We start from the raw sequence: 24828 nt of genomic DNA, 5'->3' as shown, positions 1-24828 counted from the left end.
ATAAGAGAATATAGCGAGTTAACCTGATACAGTACACGCGGTTACAAGTAACAAATCACAACTAAATACATTTGCAAGCTAGAGTCAACGAGGCAACAACTTTAATCGCACGTACTTACACTGACGTCCAGCAGTAAGTTACTCTTTACTGATCCTTCTTTTAACAAACGCCGATGAAGTATTCTTTGTAGCATGTAGTTTGCAGAAGTTTCCAGTAGTTTCCAACTGCTTGGTTATAATGCTGAGGTTTCATCTTTGGGTAGAGGCTCGAAAATATCCATCTGCAGTGTGACTTCAATCAACCGGCATGTTTGTGGGTGTGTGTGTGTGTGTCTGGGTTTCTGCGTCAGAGGGCGGGGCCTCAGGTTTGAAATCTCCCGGGTTTGCGCGTGCACGTGAATAACTTGGTTTTGTTCGTACATCATGGCGAAACACCTAATGACTCGGTATCAAGGCGACTCGTTTGAAGCACTATGAGTCGACTCTTTTTTTAGATGAATCAACCGTTTTAAACACTGTACTCTTACTAATTTAAACCTTAGCTGGATACTTCACTTCACTTAGAGCTGTGTTACACACTACATGGAGGGGAATTTTCAAAAACTCATAATATGGGCTCTTTAAACAGAGCATCTACTGCTTGAGCATGAGAGATAATGGATCTACTTTCTCTTTCGCTCTTGGATAGGGAAACCTTTACACACAGATATCAATTAGTCTATAAATAATTAATTGCGTTTGTCAAGCACAAATATTCGTTTCAAAACTATTTCTAAATTCAGTTCTAATTTCCAGCAAACGAATAAATGAACAATAATGACCAAGTGTGCTCAAAAACCTGAGTTATATCCTAAAACACATGCTGTAACCCTTATGGTCTAAAACCTGACAGGTGGGCAAATCTAAGCTAGTTTTTAAAAAAACCAAATATAAATATGGATATAATAAATAATACTGCTAATAATAATAACATTATATTATCTGCGCCGGAGTTTAGACCGGGTTTGTTTTGGTCTAATGAAAAATCTATTTTAATTTCACATAATAGCAACGCGCCAGCAGTGCGCCTCAGAACGACTTCCTTTCAGACCAGAACGCCTATGGGTGCACAAATGAGCGCTAATGCATTTGCTATTTAAACAGCATAGCGCAACGCCTCAAAACGACTCTTGCGCCAAGCTGAAACTAGCAAAAGACTATTGCGCCGCGCCTTGTGCCACATTGCGCCGGGTGTATGATAGGGCCCTATCAGTTGGGTTCAGGGAAGGAGAAGGGTGGGTCAGTCGATTGGTCAGTCAGTCAGTCACACTTGGCTCCTGGTGGGTGTATTGAGAAGAGCAAGCGCGACTGGCACTCATGAGGGAAATTTGAGATCTGAAAAAGCGTACACTGTGACCTGTGTTGGATTTGCAAAAACAAAAACTGCAACAAAAAAAGGAACCTCCTGGGATGTATTTGGTGCTCTCCAGAAATGTATATTGAGTACGTTATCAGAATGAGCCTGGCTTATAATCTTGATAACAACATGTTAGTTGCTAATTATATAAGCAATGCGTTAATGAAATGCTAATCATGCTGGAAACATGCAAACAACATAATCATGCTATCAATGTGTTATAGCATGTAAATCATGTTAGCAATGTGATAGGGACATGCTAAATATGCTAGTTAACATGTAAGATGCTTCAACTGAATGATTCCAAAAATATTACTATATCCATTATATTACAACATTGCAGAAGAGCAGTGTTGTTCTTCGTGTTGTGGGATGTGAGCTGAACCTGCAGATGAGTGCATGTTTATTGCAGCATGGAAGTGAGAGGAAGTGAAATGGCTTTCACAGTTCTGCTGAAATGGCATGTTCTCACCAGGTTCTGTTTCCTGGTGGCGTGTGGTTTCACAGCACACACACACACACACACACACACACACACACACACACACACACACACACACACACACACACACACACACACACACACACACACACACACACACACACACACACACACACACTCATTTCAGATGCGGAGTCTTTATAGAACACTATTTGTGGCCTGTTTTATATTTATTTACTTATTAGTCACTGAATAGTCTGTTCACATGGCCATATTTAAAATATGATTCAAACACACTATAGTATTTACTTTGTGTTACTTTAAGATTTTTTCATTTGAGTAGATTTTATTGTACATTTTTAAGGCAGTATGTAAATATATGGTCACATTTTACAATAAGGTTCATTAGTTAATGTTAATTAATGCATTTACTAACATGAACAAAGAATGAACAATACATTTACTACGGTATTTGTTCATGTTAGTTAACGTTATAGTTAATGAAAATACAGTAGTTCATTGTTAGTTCATGTTAACTCATGGTGCATTCACTAATGTTAACAAGCACAGACTTGGATGTTAATAATGCATTAGTAAATGTTTAGTTTAGATTAATAAATGCTGTACATGTGTTGTTCATGATTAGTTCATGTTAGTAAATGCATTAACTAATGAACCTTATTGTAAAGTGTTACCAAATATATGAATACAGGCCTCGAAATTGCGACCATTTTGTTCGCATATGCGCCAGAAATTGAATCTATGCGACCTCATAATATGTTTGTGAGCATTTGTGCGATTATATATAATGGTTGTAGTGCTACCTGTTTTGATTTTTTTCTATAGGTGTACTGAATCACTCATTGCTGCCACTATATTGGCTCATATTAGCTGTCAATCACTGAAGGATTCATGACATCATGACATGCGATCATGATATGTGGTGAATGTTGATCCACTTGCCGAGATGGAGGGTTTTCGGAGAAGGTGCTTGAATCTCGATGCCTTGCATTCACTGCGTGCTCAGCGCAAATGTCTATGTATCGATAGGTGACGTGCTGGTGCAGTAGGTAGTGCTGTCGCATCACAGCAAAAAGGTCGCTGGTTCAACCCTCGGCTGGGTTAGTTGGCGTTTCTGTGTGGAGTTTGCATGTTCTCCCTGCGTTCGCGTGGGTTTCTGCGGGTGCTCCGGTTTCCCCCACAGTCATGCGGTACAGGTGGATTGGGTTGGCTAAAATTGTTCGTAGTGTATGAGTGTGTATGGATGTTTCACAGAGATGGGTAGCAGCTGGAAGGGCATCCGCTGCGTAAAACATGTGCTGTATAAGTTGGCAGTTCATTCCACTGTGGCGACCCCGGATTAATAAAAGGGATTAAGCCGAAAAAAAAAATTAAAATAAAAGTAATATATATATATATATATATATATATATATATATATATATATATATATATATATATATATATATATATATATATATATATATAWATATATATATATATATATATATATATATATATATATATATATATATATATATATATATATATAAAAGATTATATATATATATATATATATATATATATATATATATATATATATATATATATCCATAAAGAGCAATTCCAGCTTTATGGATGTGGCATTTGCAGTAAAAACTCAAAACATAAATTTGCATAGAAAAAATAAAACTTGTTCATATTTTCCTAAATAACTGACCACAGAGTCACGGGACAAGAAAAATATCAGTCTGTAATCATGTTTTGTATTTTAAATTCGTTATGGATGTGACAAAAAAAAATCTGCGGGTTTACAGTATACAACCTAGTTTGTAGAAGTTCTGTGAGTTAAACAGCACAACCAAAAAAACAACAATAATAATAATCAAAAGGATAAGAGTTGGCTCTCTACAAAACAAAAATTATTGAGTTATTTTTTATATTTTCAAATTTATGAGGAAAAAGTGTCGTTATGGATGTGACGCCTCTCTGTTATGGATGTGACAGATCTGAAATTGCCACTGGTGTGACCTTGGTAAATCAAACAGAATAGTTTGAAAACATTGACAGATGCATTATTGAGTATTTCTAAAGTACTGTAAAACTTTTTTTTTTTTTACTTTTTTTTCTTGGCAAGTTTGACATTTGCACGGAATTGCTCATATATATATATATATATATATATATATATACATACATACATACAGTTGAAGTCAGAATTATTAGCCCTCTTTTGATTTTTTTTTCTTTTTTAAATATTTCCCAAATTATGTTTAACAGAGCAAGGAAATTTTCACAGTATGTCTGATAATATTTTTTCTTCTGGAGAAAGTCTTATTTGTTTTATTTCGGCTAGAATAAAAGCAGTTTTTAATTTTTTTAAAAACCAATTTTGGGACAAAATTATTAGCCCCTTTAAGCTATTTTTTTTTCGATAGTCTACAGAACAAACCATCGTTATACAATAACTTGCCTAATTACCCTAACCTGCCTAGTTCACATTATTAACCTAGTGAAGCCTTTAAATGTCACTTTAAGCTGAATACAAGTGTCTTGAAAAATATCAAGTAAAATATTATTTACTGTCATAATGACAAAGATGAAATAAATCAGTTATTAAGAAATAGGTTTCCAAAACTATTATGCTTAGAAATATGCTGAAACAGTCTTCCCTCCATTAAACAGAAATTGGGGGAAAAAATAAACAGGGGCTACAGTCAGGGGGGCTGACTTCAAGTCTGACTTCAACTGTATATATATATATATATATATATATATATATATATATATATATATATATATATATATATATATATATATATATAGTATATAAGTTGTTTGCTACTGTAAATGTTCATAAATTCATAAATGTCCAGTTTTAGATTTACACATTGATAAAAATGACACTTTTCTCAGAGAAACAAACACTGTGGTTGTAATATTTGCATATCTTAAAGCTCACATTAGCTGGTTTTAGATCTATTAAAGGGATAGTTCACCCAAAAACTGAATATTCTGTCGTTGTTTACTCTGCCTTTACTCATAACAAACACGTCTGAGTTTGTTTCTTCTGTTGAACACAAAAGAAGATATTTTGAAGACAGCTGGAAGCCATTGATTGCCATGTTATCTGTTTATCCTAGTGAAGTCAATGGTTTCATGGTTTCTTCAAAATATCTTGATTTGTGTTCAATATAAAGGTTTGGAAGCACTAAAGGGTCTGTAGTGAATACTTTTACATTTTACAGTGAAATATGGCTTTAAGATATGCCACAGAGTCTAAAACCAGCTTCCAAAAATGGTTTTATTAATAGATTGAAATTCTGGATTATTAAAAATGGACAAAATAACTAAACTTCTTATGTAATTTGGAAAGTACCACATCCACAAAACCCTTTTTCATTGATCTAACTGATTCCCTGACTTCGACAGTAATCCCAAAGCTCCTAAGACATCCCAACTGCTAAAAAAAAATGCTTAGTGTACATGGTTAATGTTTGATGTTAATTCACTTGCACATAGTTTTATGTATAATTCAGTGCTCCCCTGTTTAATCTCTAGAAAACAACTTCCTCAAAAGTTGCCATTACACAATAACTATGATTGTGCAGTCACTGTGTGTGGGAGGTGAAAGAGTGAATCAGCTGCCTTCAGTTTCAGACGTAGACGAAAGCAAGTTGAACTGATGGTTTAGCTGATCGTTATAGCCCCCCTTTGGCCACTGTGGGTATTGCATTAAGTACTGATATGTAGCAAAAGTTATACATTTTATGCACATACTGTATACATACAAAAATACATCCCTTTGTTTAAATATATGTATTGTAGCAGACTGAAGAAGGTCAGGAAGCGTTTAGCAGTCAAAACTTGTCTTTTATTGAACTTTTGTACGTTGCAGACAGAGTAATCCTTTTAGCTCTTCACATAAAACAACTCTCTCTCGTCAACCAAAGAAAACCCCAGATACCTGTCAATCTCTCGAAAACCCGCCCCCTCCCTCTCAAGTGCGCAGACTCCTTTTTCCCTTAATCCAGCCCCTTAAAGCCCTACATTACCCAACATAAATACACGCCAAACTACAACAACCAGGAACTGTATTTAAACCTTTTCTAGCATGCTACACTGCCCCCTCCTCACAAAGTTCCTCGACCTCGAGGGAACAAACATAGTCCTGGAGACGTCTTGGTGGCCTCTTGACTCTCTGAGACCGAGGTGAGCCCCTATCTGCAACAGGGCCACCAGAATGTGAACTTTGTAGCTCAGGAACTGGTGTAGTTTCAAGGAGGACATCTATAGTATTAGAACTACCCAACCCGTGTCCCGCCTCATTCTCCAGAACAGGCATAACTGTAGGAGAGGCCAGCACTGTATCTGCTGAAGCACACCCTCTGTACGGAGCCAGTCTATCCCTGTGCACCGCTACTTTCCTGCCTCTTGGTGGCATCTGCACACGGTAAACAACTTCCCCAATTCTCTCCAGTACAATGCAAGGCCCCACCCACTGTGCATCAAGTTTAGGGCACCTGCCCTTCTTCCTCTGTGGGCTGTACACCCACACCCTCTCTCCCGCTGTGAAGTGTCGCCCTTTCGTTTTCAAGTCATAATTCCGCTTCTGTCGGATCCCCGCTTTCAGCAAGTGTTGCCTTGCAAAACTATGAGCGGTTTCCAAAGAGGCCTGAAGCCTACTTGCATACTCAGGGCCCGGTGGCACAGCAGGTGCATCAGGAGGCCTTCCATAAGCCATTTCCCCGGGCGTTCTGATTTCTCTGCCCAACATTAAAAGGGCGGGAGTGCATAAAGTTGAGTCTTGCACAGCTGATCGGTATGCCATTAAAATAAAAGGCAAGTGCCTGTCCCAATCTTGCTGATTGGTTTCAGTTACAATGGCTAATTGTTCTGCCAGAGTCCTATTAAATCTCTCGACAAGACCGTCACTTTGTGGGTGTAAAGGGGTAGTCCTTGTCTTGTGGATCCCCAGTTTTTCACACATAACTGCAAATACACGTGACTCAAAGTTCCGGCCCTGATCACTGTGGATGGACTCAGGGACCCCAAAACGGCTAAACATCCCATCCACTAATGCATCTACCACTGTCTCAGCTTCTTGGTCAGGCAGTGCGTACGCCTCTGGCCATTTTGTAAAATAATCCATAGACGTCAACACAAACCTGTTACCCCTCTCTGAGCGTGGGAATGGGCCCATTACATCTACCCCCACCCTCTCCATTGGCCCTCCTACAGGGAACTGCTGAAGAGGAGCAATGGACCGACCAGGGGGACCCTTACGGGCAGTGCAAGCATCACAACGCCGACAAAAATCCTCTACATCTCTCCTTACCCGCCCCCAGTAAAAACATTGCCTCACTCGATTAAGTGTTTTTGAAACACCAAAGTGTCCAGACCCCACTGTACCATGAGAAGCCCCAATAACCCTCTCACGCAACACTTTTGGTACCACCACCTGCCACCTTTCCTCTCCAGTGGTGGGGTCTTTCCACCCTCTCTCCAACACACCATCCCGCAGACGCAAGCCCTTAAATTTGGCCCATAAAGTTTTTGTTGACAGTGACATAATAGCCACTTCCTCCCACGGAGGTCGTTGTTGGGCTTGAACCCACTGAATTACTGGCTGCAGGTCTACATCTTGCTCTTGCAGCCGCTTCCAGTCCTCTATGCCCACAACCTCCATTGCTGCACACACCAGTGTATCCCCACACTTACAATCAGCAGAATTCTCCCCTGCATCAACATTCCCCAGCTCTCGGTCCCTGGCTTCCTTCTTGTCGCAGTAGCGACACCCAGCTATCGCACACGGCCGGCGAGACAGAGCATCTGCGTTTGCATGGCTCAACCCTGTACGGTGAACTACCTTCATGTTGTACGCCTGAAGTTCTTCAATCCAGCGTGCCAGTTGGCCTTCTGGCTCTTTAAATGACATAAGCCACTGGAGAGCAGAATGGTCAGTGCGTACTGTGAAATGTAACCCACACAGGTAATACTTAAAATGTCGCACAGCAAAAAGCATTGCAACGAGTTCCCGCCTGGTAACGCAGTACCTGCGTTCAGCCTTACTGAATGCTTTGCTATAGTAGGCAATGACTCTCTCCCCACTAGCCCCCACCTGAGAGAGAACTGCCCCCATACCCACATTGCTGGCATCTGTGTCTAAAATGAAAGGAAGTGCCGGATCAGGGGGGGCCAAGATTGGGGCTGTAACCAGAGACAGTTTCAGGGCAGCAAAAGAATCCTGACACTCCTCCGTCCACCTAAAGGATTTATCCTTCTTCAGCAGACGGAAAAGTGGGTCTGCAATGCTGGCAAAACCCTCCACAAACCTCCTGTAATATGACGCTAAGCCAAGAAAACTTTTAAGCTGCTGTGCTGTTGTGGGAGCAGGCCAGTTGCTCACAGCCTGCACCTTTTCTTCCACTGTGCCAATTCCCTGTCCTCCCAATTTGTGCCCTAGAAATGTCACCTCCTTCCTAAAGAATTTACATTTTTCTGGGTGCAGCTTCAAGCCAGACTCACTCACACGAACCAGCACATGACTGAGGGATTCCAGTGAGGTTTGAAAAGAGCTACCATGAACCAGTATGTCATCTAGGTACACCAGACACTCAGACCTTGGAATACCCGACAACACCTTGTCCATTAACCTTGCAAACGTGGCAGGTGCATTGCAGAGACCGAAACAGAGCACCCGGAACTGCCACAGCCCTCGACTGGTGCAAAATGCTGTTTTAGGCCTTGCATCAGGCGCAAGCGGTACCTGCCAATAGCCAGAACGAAGGTCCAAGGAAGTGAACCATGAGGACCCCACCACCAGGTCCAGTGATTCGTCGACACGGGGAATGGGGTAGGAGTCCTTTCTGGTCACTTCATTAAGGCGTCTGTAGTCAACACAAAATCTCCACTGGCCCCCCTTCTTAGGCACTAAGACTACCGGTGCAGCCCATGCACTCTCGGAGGGCTCAATTATCCCTGCTTGTGCCATTTCTGTCAAGGCCTTATCAGCAGCATCCTGTCGTGCAAAGGGGAGCCTCCGTGGCCGCAGCCTAACAGGTGTGGCATCTCCAGTCTCTATTTCATGTTGCACTAGGTGTGTTTGCCCCACATCTCCCTCCCTAAATGCAAAACAGTGTTTGAATTTAAACAGCAAATCCCAAAACTGCTTCTGCTGACACTCATCCAAGCCCTCACAATTCTTACACCATAACTCCCTCAAATCCCCCAACCCTGTCTCCTCCCCAAGAGGGGAAATCAGAGTGCTGGTTCCCTGCCCTTGCATGTCATGGAATTGTGGGGCCACCCTGGGATCGACCACAGGCGGAGCAAGGGCTAAGGAAGTAGGAGAGTTCTTTACCCCTTGAGGACTGTTGTCAGCTTTGTTGTGGTTTTGCAAGTGTGGTATATGTTCCCCCCCATTAGGCTTCCCATGAGAAGATTTTGCCTCTAGAAGGCCTGTAAAAGACATATCCCTGTCATTTCCAGTGGACATGACAACCTCAGGACCCCCTTCGAAACAAAGCATACCATTTTTCAAGTCTAACTTACAGCCTGCACTTCTTAGGAAGTCTAGACCGAGAATACAGGGGTCCTGGACAGTAGCCACCCACACTGAATGTTGTAATGTCTTCCCTCCGACAGTGAGCTCCACCTCCCCTTTACCCTTCATTGGTGCAAGTTCCCCTGTCACTGTGCGTAACAGAACAGTGGTGGGATCCAGTCTGGCATTGGTTGGTACCAAATCTGGTCTCAAGACCGTTACAGTAGAGCCTGTATCCACCAATGCCACACATGGAACTCCTTCTACTAAAATTGGTACATGACAAAAATCACTAACACATGTTCGACCCACCACAACTACAGACTCTTTGGGCCCATATTTCCCCTCCCCCAACAAAACATGTTTTCTCTTCGTTTGCCCCACTCCTTTGACCCCTGATGGAAAAGTCTCATGGTCGGGATGAGAGTTGAGGGTCCGCACATCCCCGCTCATGCGGACCCCAGGCCGTTTCCCTGGTTCCCCGCTACATTAGGACACTGTCTGACTAAATGTCCAGTCTGACCACAACCCCAACAAACCCGTGGTCTCGTGCGAGGACGTTGCTCGGCTTGAAGTGTCACAGATCTAATTAACTCAGTTATCTCTGAGACCCAGGCTGGTCTTTCACTTAACCCCTCCCCCACATCAGCAGACCTTACTGGAACAATATTGTGATGACTCTCTTCCAATTTAGGGGTTCCACAAACAATTTCTCTCTCCAAAGCCATTTCCAAAGCATCCTGTAGGGTATGTGGGTGGGCCAGTTGAGTTTGTCTGCGGAGCTCCACAGGGGCCAGGGCCTGGACGAACTGGTCTCTTGCAAGCTCCCCTTGAACAGAGGGAGGCATGTGGGCATATGCACGTCGAGTCAGATTCTCAATGTCGTTTGCTAAAACTCTCAGCTGCTCTCCAGGAAGCCTGCGTCTATTATTCAGTTCAGAACGCAGGAGGCCTGACTGTTCAAATTGGCCAAAACGTCGTTTCAGAGCACCGACAAGTGCATTATAGTCATGTCTGTGTTCAGGGCTTAGAAGTAACAAGCAGGACAGGGCATCGTCAGTTAGGCACATAGCCAATTCAAGAGCTTTGCGGTCCTCTGACCAGCCTCCAGCTCGAGCCAGCAATTCAAATTGAGCATGAAAAGCTTCCCAATCAGCTTTGCCTGAAAATTTGGGTGTTTTAACAGTCACTATAGCTGTAGCGCCGCGGCCGCCACTGCATTCATATGCGTCGGCAGACAGCGCGGATCCGTGGGCGCCGCCATGTTTATTTACATCGTCAGGCAGCGCAGCTCCGTGGGCGCCGTCATGTCCATTTTTATCCGCACCCGGCGGGGTTCCAAAGGTGCCGCGGCGTATATCTACATCAGCCGACAGCGCCAACCCTTGGGGGCTGCTATGTTTGTTTTCATCAGTACCTCGCGTTGTAACATGGGCGCCGCCATGTTTGTTTATTTCTCTCGTGACTGTTCGGTAACTCTCGGCGGTACTCGGCTCTGGTAACGAAAGCCCGGCGTCTGCTGCCATCCGCCTCGTGGCATCAATCACACGAGCTCTGTGAGATTCCCATCGATCTTCCTGCTTAATCAAGTGCTCAGGAGGCGACATTGATCCATCCAGAGCCCCACGAAACCTTTGACTTTGGTCCTTAGATTCGGACTTTATTTTTCCTTGGGTCTTCTTCCACATCGCGTTGGTTGCAGGACGAAAAATAAGTAAATGCGGCTATCCAGTTCACTTCTGACACCAGTGTAGCAGACTGAAGAAGGTCAGGAAGCGTTTAGCAGTCAAAACTTGTCTTTTATTGAACTTTTGTACGTTGCAGACAGAGTAATCCTTTTAGCTCTTCACATAAAACAACTCTCTCTCGTCAACCAAAGAAAACCCCAGATACCTGTCAATCTCTCGAAAACCCGCCCCCTCCCTCTCAAGTGCGCAGACTCCTTTTTCCCTTAATCCAGCCCCTTAAAGCCCTACATTACCCAACATAAATACACGCCAAACTACAACAACCAGGAACTGTATTTAAACCTTTTCTAGCATGCTACAGTATAGTTAGCCCCCTGTATTTTAAGTATAAATTTTTAAGAAATGTTCACTGTTTTTTTTTTTTTTTTTGATTAGGGCCATTATTATTATTAAGAATTAATTTCCCCTGTGTTTAAGTTGATACTATCTATACTTTTAAAAATATAACTGTTTTTGTCTCTTTTTTTTACTGTAATTTGCCATAAAATAAAAAAATAAAATAAAAATGGATAAATGTAAAAAAGGCGACACGAAAGAGCAGTGGGTAGCACTGTCGCCTGCAGCAAGGTCACTGGTTCGAGCCCCAGCTGGGGCTCTAGATGATCTAAAAAATACTAGATGTTGCGAATAGACATGAGACGATAATCATTTTCAAGTTATAACGCGTTTAAAAAGTCAAGGTTTTAAAATCGCCAACATTTTCTGCTATACCATTCCTGGGTATTTGTAAGATTTTTATATTTAAATTTTTTTGTTGTTGTTTTTTAGGACAACAGTATCTCCAGCCAAAAAGATATCCAAAGATTTTGTTTTAAATTGTGCAGAAATCTGTGCTGAAACAAATGAAGACAGCGGAGTGATTGTTTAATGATTTATTTGAATTATTTAGCCTGACATCCCAGCAGGCAGACAACATCATAAGATGTTAATATTTAGGTTGTGACGTCAGGTGACCAAAATTCAATGTCTAGCCAGCGTCTAAGGACAACATTATTTTGGCGTCCAAGAATGGCGTTGATATTTGGTTGGTTTTAGGTCGTGTTGGAAAGTGAGCAAAATCCAACGTCGACGCCAACATCTTAAACCAACGTTGTATCAACGTCAAATGCTGACATTTATTTGTCAGGTATGGCAACCAAAATTCAACATCTGACATCATAGTAGTAACGTCCACACGACGTTAAGCTGTAACATCATTAGGCGTTGATATTTGGTTGATTTTAGGTTGGACGTTGACGTTGGTCTGACATTGGGTTCTGATGTCGAACCGATTTTCATTTCCAAACAAAATGTAACGTCCCCTTGATGTTGGGGTACAACGTCAATCTGCCGTCATGTTGACATCCTGTTCATGCTGGGATGTTTACTGTTCCAAAATATTTTAAATGTCTCTCAAAATAAAGTATGATCAAAGGGGGAAAAGTTTGTGTTTTTTACCCAAACATTTATAAACTGTGATATCTTTATCCAAGGTTATCGTACCGTCAGATTCTTATTCCAGCCCATGCTTAGTTAAGAGACACCAATATGGTCCGGCTAAGTATTAACTTTGATATTAATGGCCCTGGAAGTACGATTAAGTAAGTTCATGTAAGAACAAATGAGTGTTTACACATTTAAATGATATATAAGAATATCAAATATAGGGATTTGGAATTACAGTTTTTCTTGATTGCTTTGATGCAGCCGTCAACTGAAACTCCACATTTTCAAAACAGTTAACACTCATTCCTAAACAGCGGCACTCAAGGTCAAAATAACACATTTTGCTTGCAAAACGCACATGATGTGTCAAAAAATTTAAAAAGCTAGTTTTACCTTCAAACAACACAACTTGCTAATAAGTATATAAGCTCTTTCAATTAATCAGTACACAATAAACAAAATACAAATACAGACCTTAGTATGAATCAGTGCACCATTGCTTGCCATTGTGCCTGTGCCAATGCCATTTGTTGTCTTTCTATTTGGGCTGTCAAATTAGACTTTTTGCAAAGATTTGGATCCAGAATAAGAAATGCTTCGATTAAATTTATATTGAATTCATGACACTTTTCAAACTGTGGCTGAAAACTGAAATACTGTAAAAAAAAAAAAAAACTGACGAAAGTAATAAAATACTGTAAATATTAGAGAAAACACATGTAAACCAATATACAGTCAAATCTATTGGGAGTATAGGACATAGACACTATTCACTTCCTCCATCCTTGCTGGCACAGAACAACACAGACCTTCCACCATTAATAATGTACGCAGACTGATTACTAAATGAAGATTTGTAGTTAATGGTAAGGAATAGATGGTTTCTGTTTAGTTACCATAGCTAAAACAATGGAGTTTGGACTGCTTGAATGACATGCGTGTTAACTGTTTAGAAAAATTGTGGGAAAAATGTGTCAACCCAATGAGAAAGAGTTTACACATTTGCAAGACCATTCTTCTGCTCTGCTGGAATAGTAATCATGAAAATGAAGTGGAACCTAGTTTCTTTAACCAGGTCAAACACTGAACAATCCACTGTTGTCCAATCACTAGCCTAGTTAACTTAATTAACCTAGTTAAGCCATTAAATTGCACTTTAAGCTTATAGTTTATCACAAAATAACTCATTCATTTTCCTTCGACTTAGTCTCTATTCATCAGGGGTTGCCACAGAGTGATGAACCGCCAACTAATCCAGCATATGTTTTACACAGCGGATGCCCTTCCAACTGCAACCCAGTGCGGGGAAACACTCTACCACACTCATACACTACGGCATCCACACAGAAACGCCAACTGGCCCAGCTGCAACTCAAACCAGCGACCTTCTTGCTGTGAGGCGACAGTGCTATTGCCGTTTTATTCTCACAAACATTTTTACTTTCACCTTACATATAAACACGACTTAATTAGTGTCATTATCACCCAGACTGAATCATCTACTGGTTAAATCATGAGACTTAGTGTGGCATTCAATCTTTAATTCTCATTCCCGTCCAAACCATAACAACATAATGATTTTCCTGCAAGAGCTTAAAATTGCAGGAACGGCCCAAAGGAGGAAACCATTTGCTGTTATTGCTTGTAAGTTGACCTAAAAATAATAAATAACTGCCATCACACCTTTCCAAATGATTAACTATAAGGTGTCCTGTGTCCTTCTTTCGATTTTCTTTCGCCTTACTCCCTTATTTATTAGGGGCTGCCACAGCAGAATGAACCGCCAACTATTCTGGAATATGTTTTACACAGTGGATGGCCTTTCAGCTGCAACCTAGTACTGGGAAACACTCTCACATGCACACACTCATACACCACGGCCAATTTAGTTCATTCAATTCACCTATAGCGCATGTGTTTGGACTGTGGGGGAAACCGGAGCACCCGGTGGAAACCCACGCCAACACGGGGAGAACATGCAAACTCTTTGCATGAATTGTGGGCGGAGCGGACAGCTGTTTGACTTCTCTTGATTGGTGGAATTTTCTGCACATTATTAATGTACTATATGTTTCCTCCACAAATCCTAAAAAATTTGGTTCAATTAATGTAAACAAACATGATTAACAATAGTATGCTTGATGAATTAAATGGACACTATACAGTTGAAGTTAGAATTATTAGCCCCTCTGAATTATTCACCCCCCTGTTTATTTTTTTCTCCAATTTCTGTTTTAAGGAGAGAAGATTTTTTTCAACACATTTGTAAACATAATAGTTTTAATAATTCAGCTCTAATCACTGATTTATTTTATCTTTGCCATGATGTCAGTAAATAATATTTTACTAGATATTTTTCAAGACACTTCTATACAGCTTAAAGTGACATTTAGTCACATTACGGACATTTAAGTGACATTAACTAGGTTAATTAGGTTAACTAGGCAGGTTAGGGTAATTAGGCAAGTTATTATATAACGATGGTTTGTTCTGTTGACTGTCGAAAAAATAAATATCTTAAAGGGGCTAATAATTTTGACTTTAAAATGGTGTTAAGAAAATTAAAAACTGCTTTTATTCTAGTCGAAATAAAACAAATAGGACTTTCTCCAGAGGAAAAAATATTATCAGACATACTGTGAAAATTTCCTTGCTAAACATCGTCTGGGAAATATTTAAAAAAGAAAAAAAAGGGGGTTGATAACTCAGACTTCAATGGGATAACTTTAACACTAGAGGGCGCATATTCACAACAAACAAAGGCATATTTTGATGTCTCATTATAGGTTAAATTGCTTATTTCTCTGGATTTAAGCCGGATTAAAAGATTCTTCAAATTATTTAGAAAAACGTAGTTACATAAGGCAGCAAAATATAAACCCCTTCAAGTGGCTTTTAAATAATTAAGTGAAAAAATCATTCATATTTTGTCCTAAACAACCAGTCGCCCTTAAAAACTTTAATATAGTTGCTGAACATTGTTTTATCATCAGAAACTGATTGTTACGCTCTTTTTAAGAATCTGATCATTATAGTATTTGATGAGTAAATCAGACGATCAGATGCAGCTAGGGTAAATTCATAGGTATTACAGCATGCTGGCTAAATGTGTTTAATAGCAGATTTAATTAAGCCCAGATCAAATAAATCAAGTCAGGTTAGATGTATCATTGATACACAGTGTTTGCTTCTCTATTAATAACTCATTTACTCAAACATACTCAAGCTCTAGTCAGACATTATAGGTAAATTATGCAATAGAAATGAATTATTTGCAGTGGTGGTTCTGGACCAGAATAACTGGTCCAGAGTACTTTTAGGGGGCACACTTTAACATACAGTTGAAGTCAGAATTATTATATTATTAAATTTCCTTGCTCTGTTAAACATCATTTCGGAAATATTTAAAAAAGAAAAAAGATCAAAAGGGGGCTAATAATTCTAACTTCAACTGTATATATATATATAACCTTAACTTGGTTAATCAGGCTAATTAGGCAGGTTAGGGTAATTAGGCACGTTATTGTATAACGATGGTTTGTTCTGAAGACTATCGGGGAAAAAATAGTTTAAAGGGGCTAAAAATTTTGACCTTAAAATGTTGTTTAAACAATTTAAAACTGCTTTTATTCTAGCTGAAATAAAACAAATAAGTCTTTCTCCAGAAGAAAAAATATTATCAGACATACCGTGAAAATTTCCTTGCTCTTTTAAACATAATTTGGGAAATATTTAAAAAAGAAGAAAACAATTCGAAGGGGGCTAATAGTTCTGACTTCAACTGTACATCACAAACTACTTAAACAATTATTCAAAGTCATTTTTGTCATGCATCACTCTGCAGTTTTTATTAAAAAAGTCAATTAAATAACTCAAAATAGTCTTCCGCTTTTAATTTATTTGACAAGTAACTTTGTATTGTAGGATAACACATTTTTTACACTCAAGTCACATTTTTGCTCCTGTTAACTTTAACAGATGCAGGTAAAGTTTTTTTTTTTTTTTTTTTTTTTGCCCTCCCGTTAATTTAAATCAATGTTTTCAAAGTGATCTTTAACAAACCAAGGAAATCTTCACAGTATTTCCTATAAAACAAAAATAACCATTCTGGAATCATAGTCTTATTTCTTATGGTTAGTTTCTTGAACAAAAGCAGTTTTTAAAAATAAAAAACAGTTAAGCTCAGTATTATTAGTCTCCTTATGATATATACTGTATATTTTTAATCGTCTACACAACAAACCAGTTATACACTAACTTGACTAATTATTCTAACTTTCCTTGTTAACAGTTAAGTCTTTAAATTACACTTTAATCTGAATCAAAGACTATACAAGGGACTTTGTATACAACTATCTTGCAAAATAACCTGTAAAATAATATGCTCTGACTGTCACCATAGGAAAGATTAAAATGAAGTTATTAGATATTAGTTAAACTATTATGTTTAAACAAAACGTGTTGTAAAAAATCATGTGTTGAAGACTCAAATCAAAAACAAATGAAGGCAAAACTAAACAAGCTGAATATTACTTTTACCCGAGCGTGACTGAAAACTACATTTGATCAACATGTTACATCTTGCACTTTTTTCAAGACTGCATTTCCTAATGTAAAACTATGTACACTCAATTCCTGATTAATAATACCCATAGCTAAGGACTTCCTATATTAAAAGTTTTAAAATCGCTATTGAAAACAAAAGTCTAATATATTCAACAGTGGACAATTTTGATCAGGGGTGTTGCGTTGGGGTGGGGGGGTGTCTTTGGGGGCTTAAGCCCCTGATGTATTGTCAAAAGCCTTTGATTTTTGGGAATTTGTTGCACTTAAATAAAAATAGGGTGTATAACATTTACTTTGTTATACAGGTACTTAAAATTGCCACATGCATGACGCGCATTCCACTCAACGCAGCGTTTGTGTCAGGTAATTAAATAGTCAGCTGTTCAGCAGTATCTGTTTCTACCGGCAGGTGGGAGTGGCACTGTTGTCACATGGTGTTAAAAAAATCTCACCACTGCACTGTCATCCATTCATTATTTTGAGGAGCTGATGCTGATGAGTGTTTCGCCAAACTAAATAGTTCTAACTACTGATGAAGCTTAATATTCGTTTTCCCAATATAAAATGTGTGTATTTTTGTTGAAATAAAGTAACTGTTATGTGAATTATTCAGAATAATGTCTATTGTACTAGCTTTCTAGACACAATATAGATATCTATACATATTTAATTAGATATGATATAGCCAGTCACATCTGTTTCTGTAATAGTTAAATCACAGTGAGTTCATGCATCTAGCTTATTATTTCATAGCTATATTCTACTGTAACAAGAGGTTTTAGATACAATCTGCCCCTCCCTCTTAGCCTTAATAAACAGCTCCTTAATAAACGGGGTTTTTCCAGATGTCTTTAAACATGCTGTTGTACAGCCTCTATTAAAGAGGCGTAATCTTGATCCCGCTGTGCCTGACCACTACAGGCCCATATCTAAGCTCTCATTTATCTCAAAGGTTTTAGAGAAAATTGTACTTTCACAATTGACCTCATATCTGGACATTTTTAATATTCTAGACCCCTTCCAATCTGGTTTTAGAGCAAAACACAGCACTGAGTCTGCACTACTAAAGGTCACAAATGACATTTTACTCTCCATGGATTCTGGATCATCTGCGATTTTAATACTTTTAGACCTAAGTGCTGCTTTTGATACCGTAGATCACAACATATTATTGAGACGGCTTGAGTGTGTTGTTGGGGTTCAGGGCCTTGCCCTGCAGTGGTTCTCCTCATATCTAAAGGAGAGATCTTTTTCTGTAAATATTGGATGCTTTACTTCACCACCTAAACCTATTCATTGTGGTGTTCCACAAGGATCTATTCTTGGCCCTCTTTTATTTTCTCTTTATATGCTTCCTTTAAGCTCAATACTCCTCAAACATAACATAAGCTATCACTGCTATGCTGATGATCTCCAACTATACTTTCCAATCAAACTAGGAAAAGATTTATCATTAGAAAATCTTTTCCTATGCCTTACCGACATTAAGACCTCGATGACAAATAACTCTCTGCAACTAAATGAGAATAAAACAGAAGTGTTAATTTTAGGTCCTGCTGCTACCAACAATTCAATTAAAACTCAGCTAGGAGCCCTAATCTGCACAATCACGCCAAGAATCTCGGAGTTATCTTTGATCCACTTCTGCAGTTTGACAAACATGTAAATGCGGTGGTGAAGAGCAGTTTTTTCCAGCTTAGATTGGTGGCAAAAGTTAAACCCTTTCTTTCTAAAAAAAGATTTAGAAATCGTAACCCATGCTTTAATCTCCTCTCGGTTAGACTACTGCAGTTCTTTGTACATTGGCCTACCTCACTCTCTCGGCTACAGTTGGTCCAAAATGCAGCCGCCAGATTATTAACAGGAACTAAGAAAAGAGATCATATCTCCCCTGTCCTTGCCTCATTGCACTGGCTACCTATAAAATACAGGGTTGATTTTAAAATTCTTCTTTTCACTTATAAAGCTTTGCACAATTCTGCCCCGGCCTATGTCAGCGAGCTTATTAGGCCATATACAGCTTGTAGATTCTTAAGATCACATGATCAGTTTCTTTTGTCTGTCCCTCGGTCTCGCTGCAAGTCAAAGGGTGATCGAGCTTTCAGTGTTGCGGCCCCAAGGCTCTGGAATAGTCTCCCTCTGAACATCAGAATCTCTCCTTCTTTGGATGCTTTTAAATCTAACTTAAAGACACATTTTTACTCTCTTGCCTTTGACTGATGCATGCATGTTATTTTTTATTACTTATATTTTAGTATTACTTTTAAATATATTTCATTGTATTTTTAATACCAGTTATTTTTAGTTTCATTGTCTAGTTTATTTTATTGTAAAGCACTTTGGATCAACTACGGTTGTGTTAAATTGTGCTCTATAAATAAAGTTTGCCTTGCCTTGCCTTGCCTAACAAGCTGTCAGTTAGCATTGAATTATGAATAGACTTTCTTATGAAATTACCTAAGATGGCTGGAAGGACACATATAAATCATTTATTGTTGCAGTCGTGTAAATGATCAGCATTTTTATGTTTATTCAGATCTTTTGTAGCTTTGTATCACATTGGATAACAACTCACACTATAAAATAAATCATATTTTCAGATTTGAAGACATGCAGGAAATTACATTTTCAAAAAACAAACAGAAACTGCAAATCAGGAGGAGATAGGAGGTTTAAGAGGTATGATATGGCTCATGACAGACTAGTAAATGAGTCACAAAGCTTCACAATTTATTGTTAAAAGACTGCCAACTTAAAAACCCTTTATTTATTAATAAACCACTTATAAATTATTAAGATTAGAGTAGATCCCCTTTTGAAAGTGGAGATATTTTATTGGGTTGAATTAGATTTTTACTTTTGACGAATGCGGGGAACTAATGCTGATGAAAAAAACAGATGGCCCCCCCTAGAACCACCACTGATTATTTGACAGATGGCATATAGCATGATATCCATAACCAACATTAACAGCTGTTGAACCCTGATAGCTTTGCTATGATCGTTTCTTTTTTGTTTTCAAACTATATTGTCATTAATCAGAGCTCAGCAGTATAAAACAGTTTGACTATATCAGTGGTTCTCAAACTGTGGTACGTGTACCACTATTGGTACACAGGCTTCCTTCTAGTGGTACGCGGAGGAATGAAATATGTCATGTACATGCTATACACATTTAAAAATGTATCAAAATTATGTAAATAATATGCCATATATGACATGTAGCCTATATTTCTGAGGTAATTTGCCACGTTTTTTATTAACTTTGCAGAGTTGTAGCTGCTTTACTGGGCCTAATACGCTATTGTATTTCAATACTGGTCATTTGGTGGTACTAGGAGAGACTATTTTTTTCTGAGGTGGTACTTGATGAAAAAAGTTTGAGAACCACTGGACTATATGATTTCTCTTGGCTGAACAATCATGTATACTACTACAAAATCACAGCAAGAATAAAACAATTAGACTTTAAAAGAACTGGTCCGCATTAGCAACTGTTTCATTGCAATTGTTCCTTAAATTTCTATTATTTTTGATGATGACAATGATTAAGATGTTCATTGCACTTAATCCCTCTTTTTAATCTATACTGTATTTGTGATGACAGTTATGGGGCAGTTTTGATGGTGACAATTACCTACCATAATAGAAACCTAACAGTGGTGTGTCTGTTTGTGTCGCCTAAAAATGATTGACTTTTGGGTGTGGGAATAATTAAGGACAATTTCTCGGTATACGCGTGGCTTAGGCTTATAATTGCTTGCGATATGAAGCTGAACTGCCTTTTGTCATAACTAGTGTAATATGAAATGTAGGGCTGTAGATGAATTTGAGCAATTCAATCTTCAGTGTACTACAGAGTCACACGGTTATAATGCTTTAAAAGGTGACACAGTGGCTCAGTTGTTAGCACTATCTCCTCACAGCAATAAGGTCGCTGGTTCAAGTCCAGGCTGGGTCAGTTGGCATTTCTGTGTGGAGTTTGCGTGTTCTCCGCATGTTGGTGTGGGTTTCCTCCGGTGCTCCGGTTTCCCCTCAGTCCAAAGACTGTGCGGGAATAAGTGCTATAGGTGAATTGAATAAACTAAATTGGCCGTAGTGTATGAGTGTGTGAGTGAATGAGTGTCTTCCAGTACTGGGTTGCAGCTGGAATGGCATCCGCTGCGTAAAACATATGCTGGAATAGTTGTCGGTTCATTCCACTGTGGCAACCCTTGATAAATGAGAGACTAAGCTGAAGGGAAAATGAATGAATAATGCTATAAAAAGGGATAGTTCACACAAAAATGTATTCACACTCAAGTGGTTCCAAACCTTTATGAGTTTCTTTATTCTGTTGTACTCGAATGAAATATTTTGATAAGTGCAGAAAACCTGTAACCATTGACTTCCTTTGTATGGAAAAAAATATTATGGAAGTCAATAGTTACAGGTTTCCGACATTTTTCAGAACACCTTCTTTAGTGTTCAACAAAAGAAAGAGAGTTATAAAAGTTTGAAACAATTAAAGGGTGAGTAAAAGACGACAAAGTTTTCATTACTGTGTAAATTATCCCTTTAATTAACAGGTGCACATAGGTGTTTTCCATTTATTCTTGCTTTTTATTACAATATTGGAATCTTGATCTCTGCTCCAACAACTTTTGAGGTTGAAAATAAAAAAATATAACTTTTAGTGACATGTTTTAGTTAATTGAAACAATATAAAAAGCTGAAAACGTAATGACAGCTTATTGCATAGTATTTGAACAATAATTTGCATGACTAACCAAGACAATATGTTACTTCAAACTACTACAAATTTCAATGAAAGATGCCGTTTCAATTCCTAAAGTTCCATGGTACCAAAAATGCAGTCAGATAAATGGAAAACACTAATGAATTTCAAAATACTTTGGAAATCATTTAGAATTAATTCTTAATAATTTTTCATTCATTCATTCATTTTCTTTTCGGCTTACTTCCTTTATTAATCTGGGGTCACCACAGCGGAAGGAACCGCCAACTTATCCAGCATATGTTTATGTAGCAGATGCCCTTCCATCTGCAACTCATCTCTGGAAAAACAAAATAGTTAATTAATGTTGATTAAAACAAATCTTATGCTGTGCACTGAAAATAAAATGATAAACTGTGGTGTATATGTTGCTTTTTAGTCAAATGAACGTTTTTATTAATCTCAAACTACATCAAACTGATGAAAAATATAACCTTTTTTGACATTTCTATTAATAAAGTACACTCTCAGAAATAGGTATACGCAAGCTGTCACTGGGGTGGTTACTTTTCAAAGGTACAAATTTTTACCTACAAGATATATAAATACCTCAAGGGTACATATTAGTACCCAAAAAGTACAAGTGAAGAGTTTAGATGCAAAAACCTCTAAATGCCGTCTAAAATTTTCCTCTAATATGAGCATTTTTATTAGGCTTTTGTGTGTATGTTCAGTAATATCACTTTGATGGCAAAGAATAAGTCCTTTTCCTGTTCTTTAAAGTGAAATATATCAACATAAACAAAAGGAGGCTGAGATAAATGTTCGTTTTTAAGGAAAATTTCAGATGGCATTTAGAAGTTTTTACATCTGAACTCTTCAAAAATGTTCCTCCTAAAATTTGTATATATACTTTTAAGGTACTAATGTGGACTTTTTTATAATGTACCACCCCAGTGACAGTGTAACCATGGGGAGTGACAATGACAACAGATGTTTGGATCCACCTGCAGGTTTATTCAATGGTCAGGTAAGCAATGGTCAACACGGGTGCAAACAGATGCATAGAGGCAGTCCAGAATCGGAGTTAAAGAAACAGGCGAGAGGTCGTAAGGCAGGCGGCGGACTAAGACGAAAAGGCTAACAAGTCAAGGGTCAAAACATAAGAAAATAAGACTAGGAAAACAAATTGTAGTGTTACAATACAGATAACAAGACTCGGACTGTAAATGAGTGTGTGTGCTGCTTAAATAGTGTGCGTAATCAGTTTTTGACAATTCTCAGGTGGTGCGAGTGTAATCGGTCTAAATGAGGAAGCAGGTGTGTGTGGATGAAGAGCATGTATGAAGTTGTAGTCCATAAACTGGCAGATTTGTAGTTTGTATGAGTGATAATGTTTTTCAGCGACCTCTGGTGGTTAGAGGTCGCTGGTGATCGTGACAGACAGCTTGCGTACCTTTATTTCTGAGAGTGTAACATAAAAACCATTGTCATGATGTTTAATTTCCGCTAAAAATCAATGATATATTGTGCAATTTCAAATAAAAAGTGACACTGAATTGCAATTTAAAATGTGCGAAATACTAAACAGCATTTTTATTTTGAATTTTAAATCAAATTTGCAACAACATCCTGTTCATATGAACTTATAGTGATATATACTTAATAAATAGATTCATTGAAAACATGAAATCATAGAAAAATACAAAGATAAGTGAAGTTTATTCATAAACAAAATTCGATAGGATCATGTGCTTATAATTATTTGCGGCCAATCCCGCATTATTTAATTTATGATTCACCAATCAGACGATTCCTAAGCCACCATAAATACTCTAAGTTCCATATAACAGCCATCTTCCTTTTGAAGAATCCCCCCTTCGGCCCCTACTCCTCCTCCTTTCTAGATGGGTGGCACATGACAGTAAGAACCTCACTGGTTCTAGTCCTTACCAAGCCAGTCGACGTTTTTGTGCGGAGTTTACACATTCTCCTCGTGCTCATGTGGGTTTCCCCCGGGTTCCCCGGTTTCCTCCCACCGTCCAAAAACTGGCAACCTAAAGGCTGATTTATACTTCTGCGTCAAACGCCAGCGTATGCTACTGCGCTGATGCATAGATCTTCGCCGTGGCCGTCGGCGTCACTGACGTGCACCTCTCAAAAAATGTAACTACATGTCGCAACATTTTTTGTGTTTACCTCATAGTTAAAGTTGTTCTACGTCCGCCGGTTCCTGCCTCAAAATGAGCGAGTTTGAGCCACTTGTACATCCAGGAAGTGTTCAGGAAAAGCAAAACAGCAGCGAGGAAACTCGACACAAAAGAACATTTACATCTCACTGCCAACTAGCATTTCTGAAGTGTTAATGCAGACCAACAGAGACAGCGCGCGTTGCATGCGCCGTGGGTTACACCGGTCACTTGACGCAGAAGTATAAACCAGGCTTAAGTTAATTGACTAATCCAAATCTGCACCACAGACATGCTCCTAGTAAGTAGATACCTCTTAAAAGAGATCGCTATCTGTTCATTGGTTACAACAGCAAGGGAGTTCTCGAGATCTACCTAAGCTTAAACTCCCCTCTCGCCTTGCAACTGGGAGGGAGCCCTGGGCTCAAGTATTTTATGAGCTCAGGGCTCTCTCCCGGGACAGCCAAACAGGCTTTATAATCAATCATCAGCTAAGTGTGAACTGTTGAAAGAAATATAAATAATCTTACATTAACGTAAAGTAATAGTAATAGCTGTCTAATCTTACTGAAAATGTCTAATCATTTGTGCACAGAATAAAAAATAAATACTGGAAAAGCAAGCGGCAGCACAGTGGCTCAGTGGTTAGCACTGTCGCCTCACAGCAAGAAGGTCACTGGTTCGAGTCTCGGATATTTGATATACTAAATTGGCCCTATAGTGTGTGTGTGTGTGTGTGTGTGTGTGTGTGTGTGTGTGAGAATGTAAGTGTACGGGTGTTTCCCAGTACTGGGTTGCA

At 38.8% G+C, this 24828-nt stretch overlaps 1 protein-coding gene across 23 annotated transcripts in view; it reads left to right on the top strand.

Annotated features, from left to right (window-relative positions):
• The window catches only part of tgm1l3 (transglutaminase 1 like 3), a 189251-nt gene that overhangs the window by 141242 nt on the left and 23181 nt on the right, over positions 1 to 24828 (top strand). The window lies entirely within an intron of this gene.

The sequence above is a fragment of the Danio rerio genome, chromosome 23 (assembly GCF_049306965.1).
Source record: "Danio rerio strain Tuebingen ecotype United States chromosome 23, GRCz12tu, whole genome shotgun sequence".
NCBI classification, from domain to species: Eukaryota; Metazoa; Chordata; class Actinopteri; order Cypriniformes; family Danionidae; genus Danio; species Danio rerio.
This window is presented reverse-complemented; position numbering and strand designations above follow the sequence as displayed.